General features: G+C 42.5%; 1 protein-coding gene across 2 annotated transcripts in view; it reads right to left on the reverse strand.

The window, feature by feature from the left end:
- The window catches only part of INPP4B (inositol polyphosphate-4-phosphatase type II B), a 481293-nt gene that overhangs the window by 282693 nt on the left and 185798 nt on the right, over window positions 1-12802 (reverse strand). Inside the window, exon 9 of one of the 2 annotated variants that reach the window (XM_073341212.1) lies at window positions 7166-7269. The exons of the other annotated variant lie outside the window; for it this stretch is intronic. The gene's annotated coding sequence lies outside the window, so the exon portion shown is untranslated. The remainder of the gene's footprint in view (window positions 1-7165; window positions 7270-12802) is intronic. 2 annotated transcript variants of the gene reach the window in all.

Raw genomic sequence — 12802 nt, forward strand, 5'->3', positions numbered from 1 at the left:
TTAAGGGATGGGTTGGAGATCATGGCAGGATTGATACTATGTAGAATACACTCTATTATACATTATTATTTCTGTCACAGAACCTCATACACCTCTTGAATCAAACCCCTGTTGCTTCCCATTCAGTGAACCACTAAGTCCATGCTACACAGCAGTTCCCAAAGCAGTTAATGTACTGGAAAACTAGGTGACAGAATCATCAAATTGAAATGGGAAATCCTTTTTCAGTGTGGATTCTACTGCTCAGCAGGTAGCTTTCAGGGCAGCCAACTTAAACAAGAATTCCATTTAGCCGAGGAAGCAAACAGCTTTCTGACAAAGGGACTGGTGGGATTCACTAGGGTGAATGACAGGTTTCAGAGTAGCAGCCGTGTTAGTCTGTATCCGCAAAAATAAAAGGAGGACTTGTGGCACCTCAGAGACTAACAAAATAAATTTGTTAGTCTCTAAGGTGCCACAAGTCCTCCTTTTCTTTTTACTAGGGTGAATGTGTCCATTTCTTCTATTAGAACTGTACTTTACACTCAGCCTCTCACCCATTCTTGCCAGAATATGTGGAGATAATTTAGGATGACACAACTCCTCCATGAGGAGACAACAGGTTGTATGTGGGAACTTCCAACCTCATGACTATGCACAAGTCTGTTGCTGTCCTGCCTGAAAAAACTGTAAATTATTTAATGATCACACTTTAAGAAGAGCGAAGAAAAACTATTTAGGCTCCCAAGGAAATACAGGTAATAGCACGTGCCACTCATTTAATTAGAATTAGCAAAGAACAGAGGAGGCGGATGGTGGTGGTCGGGGACTCCCTCCTCAGGGGGACTGAGTTATCTATCTGCCACCCTGATCAGGAAAACCGAAAAGTCTCCTGCTTGCCAGGAGCTACGATTCACAATGTGACAGAGAGACTGCCGAGACTCAACAAGCTATCGGATTGCTACCCCTTCCTACTTCTCCACTTGGGCACCAATGATACTGCCAAGAATTACCTTGATCACTGCAGACTACGTGGCTCTAGGAAGAAGGATAAAGGAGTTTGAGGCGCAAGTGGTGTTCTCGTCCATCCTCCCTGTGGAAGGAAAAGGCCTGGGTAGAGACCGTCGAATCATGGAAGTCAACGAATGGCTACGCAGGTGGTGTCTGAGAGAAGGTTTTGGATTCTTTGACCATGGGATGGTGTTCCAAGAAGAACAATTGCTATGCAGAGACGGGCTCCACCTAACAAAGAGAGGGAAGAGCATCTTCGCAAGCAGGCTGGCTAACTTAGTGAGGAGGGCTTTAAACTAGGTTTACCAGGGGAAGAAGACCAAAGCTCTGAGGTAAGTGGGGAAGTGGGATACCAGGAGGAAGCACGAGTAGGAGAGTACAAGAGGGGAGGGCTCCTGCCTCATACTGAGAAAGCGGGATGATCAGCAAGTTATCTTAAGTGCCTGTACACAAATGCAAGAAGCCTGGGAAACAACAGGGAGAACTGGAAGTCCTGGCACAGTCAAGGAATTATGATGTGATTGGAATAAAAGAGACTTGGTGGGATAACTCACATGACTGGAGTACTGTCATGGATGGGTATAAACTGTTCAAGAAGAACAGACAGGACAGAAAAGGTGAGTGAGTTGCACTTTATGTAAGAGAGCAGTATGACTGCTCAGAGTTCCGTATGAAACTGCAGAAAAACCTGAGAGTCTCTGGATTAAGTTTAGAAGTGTGAGCAACAAGGGTGATGTAGTGATGGGAGTCTGCTATAGACCACCAGACCAGGGGGATGAGGTGGACAAGGCTTTCTTCCGGCAACTAACAGATCGCAGGCCCTGGTTCTCATGGGAGACTTCAATCACCCTGATATCTGCTGGGAGAGCAATACAGCAGTGCACAGACAATCCAGGAAGTTTTTGGAAAGTGTAGGGGAAAAATTCCTGGTGCAAGTGCTGGAGGAACCAACTGCGCAGAACTCTTCTTGACTTGCTGCTCACAAACCAGGAAGAATTAGTAGGGGAAGCAAAAGTGGATGGGAACCTGGGAGGCAGTGACCATGAGATGGTCAAGTTCAGGATTCTGACACAAGGAAGAAAGGAGAGTAGCAGAATACGGACCCTGGACTTCAGAAAAGCAGACTGACTCCCTCAGCGAACTGATGGGCAGGATCCCTTGGGAGAACAACATGAGGGGGAAAGGAGTCCAGGAGAGCTGGCTGTATTTTGAAGAATCCTTATTGAGGTTACAGGAACAAACCATCCCAATGTGTAGAAAGAATAGTAAATATGGCAGGCGACCAGCTTGGCTTAACAGTGAAATCCTTGCTGATCTTAAACACAAAAAAGCAGCTTACAAGAAGTGGAAGATTGGACAAATGACCAGTGAGGACTATAAAAATATTGCTCAGGCATGCAGGAGTGAAATCAGGAAGGCCAAATCACACTTGGAGTTGCAGGTAGCAAGAGATGTTAAGAGTAACAAGAAGGGTTTCTTCGGGTATGTTAGCAACAAGAAGAAAGTCAAGGAAAGTGCGGTCTTCTTACTGAATGAGGGAGGCAACCTAGTGACAGAGGTTGTGGAAAAAGCTAATGTACTCAATGCTTTTTTTGCCTCTGTCTTCACGAACAAGGTCAGCTCCCAGACTACTACACTGGGCAGCACAGCATGGGGAGGAGGTGACCAGCCCTCTGTGGAGAAAGAAGTGATTCGGGACTATTTAGAAAAGCTGGACGAGCACAAATCCATGGGGCTGGATGCGCTGCATCCGAGAGTGCTCAAGGAGTTGGCGGATGTGATCGCAGAGCCATTGGCTATTATCTTTGAAAACTCATGGCGATGGGGGAGGTCCCAGATGACTGGAAAAAAGCTAATGTAGTGCCCATCTTTAAAAAAAGGGAAGGAGGAGGATCCTGGGAACTACAGGCCAGTCAACCTCACCTCAGTCCCTGGAAAAATCATGGAGCAGGTCCTCAAGGAATCAATTCTGAAGCACAGAGGAGAGGAAAGTGATCAGGAACAGTCAGCATGGATTCACCAAGGGCAAGTCATGCCTGACCACGCTGATTCCCTTCTATGATGAGATAACTGACTCTGTGGATGAGGAGAAAGCAGTGGACGTGTTGTTCCTTGACTTTAGTAAAGCTTTTGATATGGTCTCCCACAGTATTCTTGCCAGCAAGTTAAAGAAGTATGGGCTGGATGAATGGACTATAAGGTAGATAGAAAGCTGGCGAGATCGTCGCGCTCAACAGGTAGTGATCAATGGCTCCATGTCTAGTTGGCAGCCGGTATTAAGTGGAGTGCCCCAAGGATCCTGGGGCCGGTTTTGTTCAATATCTGCATTAATGATCTGGAGGATGGTGTGGACTGTACCCTCAGCAAGTTTGCAGATGACACTAAACTGGGAGGAGTGGTAGATACGCTGCAGGGTAGGGATAAGATACAGAGGGTCCTAGGCAAATTAGAGGATTGGGCCAAAAGAAATCTGATGAGGTTCAACAAGGACAAGTGCAGAGTCCTGCACTTAGGACAGAAGAATCCCATGCACCACTACAGACTAGGGACCGAATGGCTCGGCAGCAGTTACAGTGGACGAGAAGCTGGATATGAGTCAACAGTGTGCCCTTGTTGCCAAGAAGGCTAATGGCATTTTGGACTGCATAAGTAGAAGCATTGCCAGCAGATAGAGGGATGTGATCGTTCCCCTCTATTCGACGTTGGTGAGGCCACATCTGGAGTACTGTGTCCAGTTTTGGGCCCCACATTACAAGAAGGATGTGGAAAAATTGGAAAGCGTCCAGTGGAGGGCAACAAAAATGATTAGAGGACTGGAATGCATGACTTCTGAGGAGAGGCTGAGGGAACTGGGATTGTTTAGTCTGCAGAAGAGAAGAATGAGGGGGGATTTGATAGCTGCTTTCAACTACCTGAAAGGGGGTTCCAAAGAGGGTGGATCTAGACTGTTCTCAGTGGTAGCAGATGACAGAACAAGGAGTAATGGTCTCAAGTTGCAGTGGGGGAGGTTTAGATTGAATATTAGGAAAAACTTTTTCACGAGGAGGGTGGTGAAGCACTGGAATGAGTTTCCTAGGAAGGTGGTGGAATCTCCTTCCTTTGAGGATTTTAAGGTCAGGCTTGAGAAAGCCCTGGCTGGGAGGATTTAGTTGGGGATTGGTCCTGCTTTGAACAGGGGGTTGGACTAGATGAACTTCTGAGGTCCCTTCCAACCCCGATATTCTATGATTCTATGATCTAGGTGTTTAAAAAACTGACTATTTTAGAGTCACATGTAGAAAAGAGATGAAAGGGGTTAAGTCATTTAATTTAGGCAAATATTGGTAACGCTGGTATAACAATGGACAAATTGTTACAAGTGGACAATACAGTTAGGGAAAAAACAATTGATGTTCTAACAACAGGTCTATAGAGGTACTGAAATGATCATTAAGGCAGGTTGGATAGCCGAGCTAGCCTTCTTGAGAAAAGGTTGCCAAAAAAACAAATACAACAAGTTTTATAACTAAAATGCAAACCTATTAAAATATACTTATTTTGAACATAAACAGGAACAGTGATTTTAGCATACAAGCGTTCTGCCACCAGCCAGAAAGAAAACATCTGCTTTCAGAGGAAATGCATCTTTTGGGATTGGAACCACCCTACTTATATTTACCCCTTAACTCTGGCAGTCAGAATTGCTGTATGCTAATCACTTAAGGCATACTGTATCATTGAATACACACAAACCTAATATGGACACCATGAAATGGATGCATGTGTTTGAAGGATGGGGAAGGAGGATGTTATTCAATGTAGTCTGGCCAGATATGAAGCAATTTTGAGGCCTCGAACTTCATTCCAAACTACATTTCAGAAAGATTACGATTAACTTGTACCAAGGATTTTGCAATTCTAAAATCATTGACCATAACAACTGCATCGGTCAGATAAGCCTGGGTGCAATTATCAATTGTCATGACAGCCTACAAAGGTTGCATGTCAATGCAAATATGAAGACATTTTAGTTTGCAGATCAAACACTTGATAGACTATGTATTCTGTCAACTGTGTCAACGTATACAATGTATAGATGCAAAAAATTCATATACAAAAAAACCCTAATTATACATATACTGAAAACTATTTTCAAAAGAGAAAAAGTCATGGGGTCTCTTTTTCAATACCAAAAACTGAATAATTCACACTAGAGGCAAAAAAATAATTGAGTAGAATTGTATTAATATAATAATCATTTCTAGTTTTTCTTTGCTCTTGTATCTCAAATTGCCAAGCAATTTTTCCCCCCAAATGTAAGTAGTAAAATACGTCTCAGCCTTATATCTTTAATGCCAAGTTTCAGTCCAGAGATCATATTTAGTTGAATTGAAACCTCCTGAAAATAAGGATTTATTGTGGAAAACAGTCAAATTTCGTTAAATCCATAGCGTGGTGCAAGTGGCAGGGTTATTATATTCACAATGAAATATATTCCACACAGAAAGTATTCCATGTGTGGACAACAAAATACTTTATATTCTTCAACTAAAGAATAACTGTAGAAAACAGAAGTGGCAAAGCCACGCTATATTAGGTACAATGCTGTTTACCCTAGCATCTTACAATAAGGCACACACTTTGGATGAACTCCTGGACTCTACTGAAGTCAATGAAACTTTTGCCATTGATTTCAATGGAGCCAGGACTCACCCTTTGTGTGTTGTAACTGTTTTAAAGTCATGCCATTATTTTCTTATCAGGGTCTATATACAAATATAAAGGGTTATGGTCCCTTCGGACTCCTGTAATTCAAACGAAGAATTCAAACAACCTGACAACAGAACTGCAGTCAAATAAAGGAGTGCCACAGAGAAAAGTGAAGATACCCCCATAGGCACAGGGACAGCCTTCCTGCATCCCCTCTGTCTACAATATACCGGACTCTTTTGGTGCTGGCTATGTCCCCCTTCAAGTAAAAACAAGTTTATTGAAAAATCATTAGCCCCATCTCCTCAACCCCTGTTTAACAAAAGGAGCTAGCACTTTCTTCTTGGTTCCTAAAGATTAAAAAGTGATATTGCAAAGTAGTTTAAAGCCCAGAATTGCATTTTCATTTTTAATATATGTATCTGAGATTAATCTTGACAATGTCCCTTTAGGTAGATATTTCTGCAAATTCCTACGTTGTGTGTGTTATCTGGATGATGTTTCACTTTATCAGTAAATTATATTCATGACGTGAAATACGTAATCAGAATAAAGCATTGAAAGCTCCAGGATGTCCCTGGAATAGATACTGCCATTGAAAAGGCTGAAGTTCAACAATGCAAATTTTAAGCTTCCAAGAAAAGTTGCTGTTTTTTTTTTAAATTCTTCACTTCATATTAATTGTCAATCCAATTTTTAAACAAAGCTTTATTACGCTAAGCATACAGAAGTGACAGGAAGAATGGCAAACTGTGCCAAGCATTAGCCTGCTTTATTTCCATTAATGAGAGTTATGAATATAAATCCTTGTGCATCAATATAAAAAATTCCTTGGAGTATTTATTGGACAGCTATGTACAGAACACGTGCTCAGTGTCTATACTGCCAAGTGGCAGCTACTCTTTTCTAGAGCATATTTTAAAACAATTTTTTTAAAGTATTTGGCATAAAAAACATGAGTTCAAAACGTGTAAAGGTTTTTCTCTCTTTTCACACTTACTGGCGAAGAGTAATTCTGAATTTCTACCTCAGCAGTGGAAAATGGTTGGGAATATCAATGAGCCACTGTCACTCTAAAATATAAAGCACCATCACAGCTAACCACCATATGCTGTAACAAAAGTAGAATAGAAGCTTTGATACATAAATTATATCTGCAGGATATTTCTAATACAGACATCAGAGGCTCTTAATTCACAAAGCTGACTGAATTCTATATGCTGATGCATTTCAGGTTCAAATTAGCAGTGATGAAATCATCCCATGGTTACTGATGATGCTGTGTTAATCTTCCTTTGAAAGTTAAATTTTCAATCAAAGATAAAGAATTTAATTAAATATTTTATCTTCTTTTTTTGGCAGGGAAGGCAATGCTGAGAATAAACATATATAAATTGTCATTATAATCTCCATTTAGATCCCTCATGAAGAGCGCCCGAAGATATTTGAAATGAATGTAACACAGTACATAACTTAGTTTTCTCACATTGCTGAAGCATAACAATTTTCTTCTTTTAACACCAGCAGGTTCTCTCTCACACCGCACCATATCCTTTTCACACACATCATTAAATCAATACCACACCTATTCTGGAAACAAGGGAGACCAGAGAATTATTTATACAACACCGTGAATACCAATAATCAAAATACTGAACATAAATATTGCAAGATTCACAGAACGTACTAAATATAGCCTTTTTACAAGAGTAGACTGCTCTTCTAGCTGGGAATAATACCCACTCCCATCAGAAACATCAGCCTACTCAGGAGGCAGTGTGGTTTAGAGAACAGAGACTAGAGTGTGACATCAGGAGATCTAGGTTCAATTCCCAGCTCTACCTTTGGTCTGCTCGATGACTTTGAGCAGTCACTTCACTGCTTTGGGCCTCAGTTTCCCTTTCTGTAAAATGGGGTTAATGATACTGGCCTTCCTTGTAAAGCACTTTGAAGTCTATTGACTGAAAAGTGCTACATAAGTGCTAGGTGATATTATTACTCTAAAATGACAGGAACAAATACAAATGTATGTGATAGAAGAGCTGACACTCCCCAAAGCACCTTCCTTTTCTGACACATTCTGGCAGTCACCGGTATACCTAAACCGATTCCCACCTCTCCCAAATTTATCATGCGACTTGAGACTACTGATAGTTCTAGGCACTCAACAAAAGTCAAAAGGCAACTGCCAGTGTTCAACACCTCAGGATTATGCCCACACTTGTCAGTACTATCGAGAATCATCATTATTTTTGTCCTTGGTGAATTCCGAACTATGATAGGTAAGGCCAGCAAACATTAGTAGGTCTTGTTCCCCACACTTGCATTACTCCAACCAAACTATGACAGTCAAGTGAGTTTGTGTGTGTGGTTTTTGGAAAGGGGGGGGGGTGAGAAAACCTGGATTTGTGCTGGAAATGGCCCACCTTGATTATCGTACACATTGTAAAGAGAGTGGTCACTTTGGATGGGCTATTACCAGCAGGAGAGTGAGTTTGTGTGGGGGGCGGGGCGGAGGGTGAGAAAACCTGGATTTGTGCTGGAAATGGCCCAACTTGATTATCATACACATTGTAAGGAGAGTGATCACTTTAGATAAGCTATTACCAGCAGGAGAGTGGGGTGGGAGGAGGTATTGTTTCATGGTCTCCGTGTATATAATGTCTTCTGCAGTTTCCACAGTATGCATCCGATGAAGTGAGCTGTAGCTCACGAAAGCTTATGCTCAAATAAATTGGTTAGTCTCTAAGGTGCCACAAGTACTCCTTTTCTTTTTGCGAATACAGACTAACACGGCTGTTACCCTGTAACATAAACATAACAACTATTGTCTCTTTCACTTTCAGCTCTAGAGCACTGAAAGTTTGCACTAATACTCAAACATTTTCTCACAAATTCCTGCTACTCTTGAATTAATACCACCTGCTGGTGGTAATCTTAATGGATATCATGCATGATGAAATCCTGACCCTACTGAAGTCTATGGGCAGGGATATCAGCCACAATGTTTAATAGTAAGTGTGACATATATTACATTTCCCACTGTATATGGCCTTATTAGAATTTGCATGTGACGGTAGTTTGCAGAGTGTCCCCTCTTCAGCGTGTAGTCATCTTGTCCCAATGTTTTACTGGATACCTAGCCAAATGTCAGATGAATTGCTTATCATTGTTGAACTCTGAATTATACCTACAAGAAATACTACTTATTTATAATAATTTATTTGTAACACAAGAAATACACTTTTTCATATCCAAGCATGCTTCAGGATATTTCAAGGTATCTTCTACCTCTAATCACATTTGTTTGTATGTATACTCCTTTCAGATGAGCATGCAAATATGTCCAGTTGGAAATTATTCTTGATAATTGTGCCTAGCAGAGCTATTTTTGCTGCATGTGTACCAGCAAAACTTCCGTTCTTATTTCCTTCTTCCCCTTGAAAAAAACAGGAAAACATTTAGTATTCCTTTGCTAAATTTTATTCTGTACTTCAAAAGGGATGTTGAAAAATTGGGAAGAATTTGCTATAGCTACAAGCAAGACTCAAAGTCTGGAAAACATGCCCCATAGTGTGAAACTTCACAAACTCAATCTGTTTAGTTTATCGAAGGTGGTCACAGGCTACAAGTATCGACTTGGGAAACAGTTCCCTGATGGAAGATAGTATTAACCTAGCAGAAAAAGAATGAATTCTTCAATCTCATTGGCAGCTGAAGCTAGATAAATTGAGATCACAGATATGGTGCAAATGTTTAACAGAGTGTAATTAACCACTGGAACAACTTACCTAGGGATGTAGGGCAATCTCCATCAGTTGAAGTCTCTAAATCAAGGCTGTCTCTCTCTCTAAAAAGCTCTGGTTTAACTAGAAGCAAAGGAACTAATGCAGAGCTTACTGGGGGAGAAGTTTTGCCCTATGTTAAATAGGAGGCTAGACTAAATGATTATAATGGTATCTTCTGGCCTTAAAATCTATCAATCTATGGAAATTTTCCTTCAGGGAGTGGAGAGCAGGTACTATCTAACAAGCAGATGCAACCTATTCCTAGCAGATTGCCCTTACAAGTAGTAAATATTGTCACCAAGTACCTTTCTTGTAAGCATTCATGCATTTGTTATGGCCAGTGGTAATCAACATTTTCACAGGGAGAGTGGAGCACTCAGAATCATAGAAGATTAGGGTTAGAAGAGACCTCAGGAGGTCATCTAGTCCAACCCCCTGCTCAAAGCAGGACCAACACCAACTAAATCACCCCAGCCAGGGCTTTGTCAAGCCAGGACTTAAAAACTTCTAAGGATGGAGATTCCACCACCTCCCTAGGGAACCCATTCCAGTGCTTCCACACCCTCCTAGTGAAATAGTGTTTCCTAATATCCAACCTAGACCTCCCGCACTGCAACTTGAGACCATTGCTCCTTGTTCTGTCATCCGCCACCACTGAGAACAGCTGAGCTCCATCCTCTTTGGAATCCCTCTTCAGGTAGTTGAAGGCTTCTATCATATCCCCCCTCACTCTTCTCTTCTGCAGACTAAACAAGCCCAGTTCCCTGAGCCTCTCCGTTTAAGTCATGTGCACCAGGCCCCTGATCATTTCCACTACCCGTCGCTGGAGTCTTTCCAATTTGTTCACATCCTTTCTGTAGTGGGGGGCCCAAAACTGGACACAATACTCCAGATGTGGCCTCACCATTGCCGAATAGAGGGGAATAATCACTTCCCTCGATCTACTGGCAGTGCTCCTACTAATGCAGCCCAATATTCTGTTAGCCTTTTTGGCAACAAGGGCACACTGCTGACTCATATTCAACTTCTCATCCACTGTAATCCCCAGGTCCTTTTCTGCAGAACTGCTGCTTAGCCAGTCAGTCCCCAGCCTGGAGCGGTGCATGGGATTCTTCCGTCCTACGTGCACTTGTCTTTGTTGAACCTCATCAGATTTCTTTTGGCCCAATCCTCCAATTTGTCTAGGTCCCTCTGAACCCCATCCCTACCCTCCAGCATATCTACCTCTCCCCCCCAGCTTAGTGTCATCTGAAAACTTGCTGAGGGTGCAATCCATCCCATCATCTAGATCATTAATAAAGATGTTGAACAAAACAAGCCCCAGGACCGACCCCTGGGGTATTCCACTTCATACCAGCTGCCAACTAGACATGGAGCCAATGATCACTACCCACTGAGCCTGACAATCTAGCCAGCTTTCTATCCACCTTATAGTCCATTCATCCAATCCATACTTTTTCAACTTGCTGGCAAGAATACTGTGGGAGACCATATCAAAAACTTTGCTCAAGTCAAGGTATATCATGTCCACTGCTTTCCCCATATCGACAGAGCCAGTTATCTCATCACAGAAGGCAATCAGTTTGGTCAGGCATGACTTGCCCTTGCTGAATCCATGCTGACTGTTCCTGAACACCTTCCTCTCCTCCAAGTATTTCAAAATGGTTTCCTTGAGGACCTGCTCCATGATTTTTCCAGGGACTGAGGTGAGACTGACTGGTCTGTAGTTCCCTGGGTTCTCCTTCTTCCCTTTTTTAAAGTTGAGCACTATATTGAATCATGTCTCTTGAATCATGTCTCTTTATCTGGGTCTGCCATAATAGGCCAGGCCATAAAATGTGCCACAAAAAGCAGACAAAGAAAAAACAAGAAAAATGTTTTTAAAATATGTATCCTTGTACTATCCTACTATTATAAATGGCTTTTGGCAGCTACTTGCAGAAAAGACCAAACTATTCCATGCAAAAGGAATAAGGCTGGCAGACAGGGAGGAACCCTGGGTAAGTTAGCAGCAAGATGTCACAATCTGGTCCAGTCACCACTTTGTAGATGGACAGCAGTCGATTGCGGTTAGATCTAACTGCTGATTCCCAAATGCTTCTAAGCCTGTAGGTTGGGAAAGTGACTAGTTACTCTCTGGGTCCCTCAAATGAACTTCTATGTGCAGATCCCAGGCCAGACACCCTCCTCAGGCAATGTGACCTTGCAGTCCAGCCACTTAGATCCTGGAACCAATGACTCAGCCCTCCTAAGTCCTCAGTTGCTTTGACACGCTCGCCACACAAGAGTCCACCTAGCTATGGGAGCACTCATTTTCCCAGTTACACCATGCAAGGACCACTGGCAGAAAAGCAAGGGCACAGATGCTTAACAAAGGAATTTCTTAGCTGCAAACACTTTACTTTTAAAACAAAACAAAACAAAAAAGAGAGAGTTACCGGTCTATGGACAGCAACAAACTCCTGAACACAAGCCCTCCTGTTGAGTATTATCATTATTCCTAAGAGTTCTGAGCTTGCTCCTAGTTCTTTGACTCATAAGCTAATCCTGACTGCTTGGCTGATCTTCTTGCTTCTGGTATTGGTTAGCCTCCAATTGCTTAGTGAACCACTCCTTTTAAAATGGACTCCCTGTACCCTTTCCCCCCATATGCTGCAAGCTGGGGGTAAGGACTTAGCTCCAGCCCCCAAGGCAGTTTCTGCGTAGAGTGTCTTTTAATGGCCCTTTGTTTCAGTAACAAAGAGACATTCCTAGATTGCCCTAGATTCCTAGATTGTTCTGACAGCTTCTTAGACATAGTCTGTCCACTAGGTGTCAAGTCTTCAATACAAAATGGATGCTTTACTCTACAACATAGGTTACAATCACAAATGGGGTTCACAAAATGAAATGTGATTCGCATTTTGATGGGCGCATCCCCAAACTGTCACACGAGGGACGAATACCCTCGCTAGATAGAAGGGTTGGACTCATGTCACCTGGCAGTACAGTTCAAAGAAGGTTTTGTGGCCACAAGGGCAGGCTAGCAGCTTGCACAGAGCAACTCTGTGAAGGCAACAGCCTGAAGAGGACAATTCCCTTCTCATCACGAGGTAGGTGTGTCTCAGGTGAATGCAGTCCCTGTAGCGGTGTGTGAATAGGGCTCCTTGCTGCTAGGGGGGAACTGCTAGGACAAGATTATTCGCAGTCCCTAGGGAGATAGAGGCTAGAGTGCAAGGGGAGGGATGAGCATACACAGAGCACTGTGTTGGCAGGTTCAATTCCCATGTAAACTAGCGTTCTTAACTTTTTTTTTGTTTTTAAGTAATTATTCAGGGCCAGAGGAGGTTTCTTTC

The sequence above is a fragment of the Lepidochelys kempii genome, chromosome 4 (genome assembly GCF_965140285.1).
Source record: "Lepidochelys kempii isolate rLepKem1 chromosome 4, rLepKem1.hap1, whole genome shotgun sequence".
Classification (NCBI taxonomy): domain Eukaryota; kingdom Metazoa; phylum Chordata; order Testudines; family Cheloniidae; genus Lepidochelys; species Lepidochelys kempii.